Source organism: Nycticebus coucang, chromosome 14, assembly GCF_027406575.1.
Source record: "Nycticebus coucang isolate mNycCou1 chromosome 14, mNycCou1.pri, whole genome shotgun sequence".
NCBI classification, from domain to species: domain Eukaryota; kingdom Metazoa; phylum Chordata; class Mammalia; order Primates; family Lorisidae; genus Nycticebus; species Nycticebus coucang.
In genome coordinates, this window is record NC_069793.1 from 1,783,949 (window position 1) to 1,789,515 (window position 5,567).

Here is a 5,567-nt window from a genome sequence, read left to right on the forward strand (position 1 = left end):
ATCACTGCCCTGCTGGCTCCAGAGACTCCCGCTGGAGGCATAGGGGGTGATCCTTGGCCCAGGGTGGGTTCAGGCTCTGGGGAGACCGTGAGGGGGCAGACAGGAGGGCCTAGCAGCTCCCGTATTCTCACCTCCTGGGCTCAGGGGAAGACGCACTGGTGCTGGGGACTTCGCTGGCGCGGAGACAGGAAGGAGAGGATCTTGGCCTTCCGAAATGTTTACTACATCCGGAAATTAATTCACTACGCACGGGCTTCAGTGAAGAGGAATGAAAACACACACACTCACTCGGGACAAATCAAGTGCAGGCCCAGCCCAGGGCTTCTGCCTTGGGGGGAGCCAGGCAGGGCTTGGGCACCCGCCATCCAGGCCAGAGAGTGTGGGGTAAGGCAGACAGGGGCTGAGGCCAGGGCGCCAGCCCCTCCCTACCCAACCCGGCATCCTGCTGCTCTGAGCGGCCAGTTGCAGGCCGGTCTCTTCTGTCCTCAGCGCTCCCCCCCTACCCCCCCGCAAGGGGCTGTAACTTGCAGAGCTGCAGGAAGGGACCCTGAGGGGCCAGTAGCTGCCTTGGCAGGGCCTGGGGACTCTGGGCTGGGTGGTAGAGCTCGGGACCAGGAGCTGCCGATGGGGCCAGGTGAGAAGCAGGGGCTTGAGCCAGGAAGGCAGCGCAACCATGGGGGACACAGCGAGAGCACCCTGCCCCTCCTCTGCCATAGGACTGCTGTGTGCCTGGCTGTGTGGCCTTTGGCAAGGAAGGCGCCAGCATTAGCAGCTGGTTTGTGCAGTGGGTGAGCTCACCCAGCTGTCAGGGTCGTCAGAGGGACTCAGGGGCCGTCACCTTCTCTCTCAGGGGCCGTCACCTTCTCTGACCCCTGGGCCCTTTGTGCCCTGCCTGCCCCTCGAGCCCTGTGCACGCTCTTCAGCCTTCAAAGTGCTGCTCCCACTCCGACCCCATGCCTGCATCCCCCATGCGTATGAGGGCCATAGCACAAAGGCAAAGGTAGAGAAACTGAGGTACAAAGGGGCAATTGACACACCAAAGTCTCACAGCTGGAGACACCCCCTAGATGCAGGTAGCAGGGTCTCTGGCACTAGCTAAGACTGTGCCCCCAAAGATCTCACTGGGGGATCTTTCTGAGGAGCTGGGCTAATCCTGCTCCTCTGGCCTCAAACCCCACCTCACCCTCCCAGGCTAGGCTTTGCCCCTCTGCAATCTCGGCTTGCGTTCACCTGCCTCCTCCCTGCAGCATGACCAGGCCCCATAATGCCTGCTCTGCAGAGCCACCATGGGACTGTCCACCTGCACTGCCCTGCCAGCTTCAGGAGAAAAGGGCTGGTTTGCATGCCTCCAGGAGATGGAGTAAGCCTGATGGTGGAACTGGCTGCAGGTGCTCTGACTATACTGGCTGACCAGGCAGCACCCTTGGGCATAGTGGAACTGAAGGGAGTGAGCCAGGGCAAGTGGCCAGGCACAGGCTGAAGGACCGAGCTGTCACCGCAGACCACCTCCAGACCGTAGTCGGCTGCACCCAGGAGCCCCAGCCAGGCCCTACCTTTTCTGCTCTTTCCTGCCCAGCAGCTCGGAAAGTGCTCACAGTGTCAGTGACAAGCGGTCTGGACCCCCGGGCCCTGGCCATAGCTTCCTTCACTGCCTCCACATGCCAAGGGGTCCATATGTGGTACAGGCCAGCCTGGAGCACCGTATGAAACATCTGGGTCCTCAGAGCATGGTTTGTAAGTGAAAAGGGAAGGCACGTGGGTGGGAAACGCCTGTACCACAGGCCCAGCCCACAACACATGCCCAAGCACAGCCACGAGCCAGTTCACCTGGGTCCTCATGGGCTGACCGAAGGGCTTGTCCTCAGTGAAAGCTCAGGACAGAAACACCACCCTTCTACCCCCACAAGCTGCCCCATCTTCCTCCTTCCTCTAGCCTTCAGGGTGCCCCTTCCTCCGGGGGCCAGCTCTGACCTGCACAGGGACACTGCCCATGAACTCAGGGCTCTGGCCATACTGCCAGCAATCATCTCCAGTCCTCCCAGGGACAGCTTAACCGTCTCCTCCCAGAACACCCCACCCACAAGATTTTCTGTGCAGCCCCCTGCAAATGGTGAAAAAGCTGTGGCTGTTAAGATTATCCTTTACCTCTGAAATCAAAGGTGTGTCCAGTCCAGGAAAGTCCGTGAATGCAAAAGAATCACTGATGGAGAAGGGGGTGGCAGGAGCTGGCTGCAGAGACCCTCTCCTCTCCAGGGCACAGCTCCCACCCCGAACCCAAACAAGCCACCTGTCTGGGAACAGAACTCCAGATGTGTGTGGAAGTCCCAGAGGGCCCACTGGACTCCAGCAGGGCCCTGGGCGGAAGCAGGGCCCAGGTTGAGACAGGCAGAACCAGGCCTCCCTGACACTCTTTGAGGCTCCTGGGGAACCTGAAAGCAGAAAACTCAAATTTCTCAAGCAGACTGGTGGCCAGGCAGGGATGAAGACACCCTCCTACCCATGGACGACAGACCCAAGGTGCACTGGTCGCCTGGTGTGGGGGGCGGGTAGGGCCATAGGGTATTTGTATCCCAGTGGGTGGCAGGACGGACGTCCTCCCCCTGTGAGGCTGTGGCCCTGCCGGCAGCTCAGGGCACCCTCTGCTGAGGAGCAGCTACTGGGTGCCAAGGGTCCTCTGAGCTGGCTGCAGGATTGGATGCACCCCCACACACCTGTCTTCCCACTTATCTGCTGACCACACTGCTTACCACCACCCCAATGAGAATGCCAGGCGAGGGGCCATGCACTGATCTTGCCTCAGGACAGTACAACCACTTCTTCCCCTTCAGCCCACCGAGGACTGTGGGTAGTCCTCACATACTGGCCCTGGAGCCTGAGTGTTACTAAGCCAAGTTAAGACTGTCTAGGCCACAAGACGGGCCACAGTGTTAGCGAGGCTGGGGACAGCAGGCTTGCAGAGCTGCCGATGGCTGGCCTAGGTAGGCCTCTGGGACAGAGCTGGGGCTGAGCTGTGGACCATGCAGAGCCTGGCCCAGCCAGTGCTGTGTCCCTAGGGGCTCTGTGTGTCCTGCCCTCCTCAGAGATGACCCAGAACCTCCCCAAGTCTTGTTTTCATAGCACTAAAGTCACTCAAGCTCATTCAATCATCCCCACTATTAGGGGGCACCCACTGCATACCCACTGTGAGTCCTGACATGCAGCAAAGGGTGTCAAGGGTAGAGCAGCACCCAGGGCCATTCCCCCACCCCCTGCCCAAGACTTCAGACCTGTTTTACTAAACCCAGCTAGAAGCCCACTCCAAGGGGAGATCCACCTAGCTGAGGTGGCCATTGTGCCCAGGAGGCCCAGATTATAGTAGGAGTATGCCGGGGCAGGTGCCAACACAGGCACTTGTTATCTCAGACGCTGACGTCACCATCTGTGGGGGGTGGTTGGGGGGTCACTTGCCAAGGCCAGACAGGAAGCCCGCCCAGTGCTGCGCAAGAGGTGCCCAGGCCCATCTCTAAGCATGCTGACCCAGGGAATCCAGAGCTGCCACATTGCAGCCAGCCACCTCTGCACCCTTTCTGGTCTTCCTGGTCCATCCTTCATCAAGTTCAAAGCCTCGAGGACAAATGCCCAGCCCAGGCCAGCTTCCCAGTCCCACATGCTCAGCTGAGATCCTTGGTCCAAGTTTGGGGGTAGAGATGGCTTTGGGCCAAGTATCAGGGATTAATTCCACCACATCTTTCTGGATGCCCCATGGCTGCTGTGTGGGAGACTGAGACAGGCATTGGGGGCCAGTGACAAGGGTTTCCAGAGCACCCATACCCACTGGGCAGACCCCTGGGATGGGATAAAGGACAGAAGCTAGAAGCCGGAAGAAGCCAAGAAGCCATCCTGGGATGGGTGAGGAGCAAACTGGGAAGGAGAGGGGGAAATCCAGGCTCCTCAGACTCAATGGGGGTGGAAGCAGGGGGCAGGGCAGGGTGACCTGGGAGGCTGGAGAGTTCTGGGGTCCAAGGAAGGGGCTCAGGCCAGACTCAGAGCAGAGCAGGGAGGGGGCCACACCCTTCCAGACAGTTTGAATCAGAAGAGAAGTTTGGGACTGGAAGCCCCTTCACCCCAGGCAGCCATGGCAGGTGGGGCCCTCTGTCCTCCTCTCTCCCCTCTTTGGGCACCCTGCCTTGGCCCACACCATACTCCCTGTGGGCTTTCAGAAACATCTAATCCTTCAAACTGGCCTAGAAAAACTTTGGGCTATCCTCATCACCACCCACCCCCTCCACAGCCACCTTTGCAGTCATTCCAAGGACAACCATTCCAGACTTCCCACTGGGTCCCCAAATGTTACCTCTCTCACCTCTGTTCCTTCTGCCTGGAAGAGCTTCTCTGCCTCTTGGCGCACTTCATTCAGGCCATTTCACAGATGCTGTTTGGGGTTGAAGGGTTTGGACCTCGTGAGTTTTTAGATTAGAGTTGGGGAAAGGAGAGACCTTCACTTTCAGGCAATGTGTCAAACGTATCAGGGAGTGACTCCTCCTCTCCACTAACCCTCAAGACAATTCTGCCAACTCATTTATGGAAAAGAAGGCTAAGACCAAAAGAGTGAGGTGCTTTTTCAAGGTCATGCAGAGCCAAGAGAGACCCTTCCCCACACTGGCAGTCACTGGGCCTCTAACCACCATGGTGCTCCTCATGTGCAACTGGTGTTTTCATTGTGAAAAATAGAAGGTACTGAAGGAACAGCCCCATGTCCTTGGCCTTGGTCTCAGATGCGATAATTCCAAATCTATAAGCCACAGATGCAGGGGATAAAATGGGAGCAGTATATTGTTTCTTGGCCAAATTATTCAAGAACTTTCCTTAGCAATGGGTTTCCACTTACCAAAACGTGATGCTATAAAGTTTTGATGGAAAGAATGGTAGACAGATGGATGAGTGGATTGGTGAATGAATGGATGGATGGATGGATGAGTGCATGGGTGAATAGATGGATGGATGCATGCATGCATGGGTGAATGGCTGAATAATGGATGGATGGATGGAGGGATAGATGAATGGATAAGTGACTTTGTGAGTGGATGAAAGGATGGATGGATGGATGGATGGATATGTAAATGGATGAATGGATGGATGACTGAGTGAATGGCTGAGAGGATGGCTAAATGGATGGCTGAGTAAGTGAATGGGTGAATGGATGGTTGGATGGATGGATGGAAGGATGGACGGATGGACAGAGGGATGGGATGGATGGATGGTTGAATGGATAAATGAGTGAATGCCTGGCAGGCTGGATAAATGGATGGATGAATGAATGAATAGGTGAATGGCTGAATGATGGATGGATGGATGGATAGATATGTAGATGGCTGGATGGATGGATGACTGAGTGAATGGTTGGGAGGCTGGTTAAATGAATGGATGAGTAAGTGAATGGGTGAATGGCTGGCTGGCTGGCTGGCTGGCTGGATGGATGACTTGGTGAGTGGATGAATGGATGGATGGATGAGTGACTTGATGAGCAGATGAATAGATGGATGGATGGATGTGTAGATGGTTAAATGGATGGATGAATGAGTGAATGG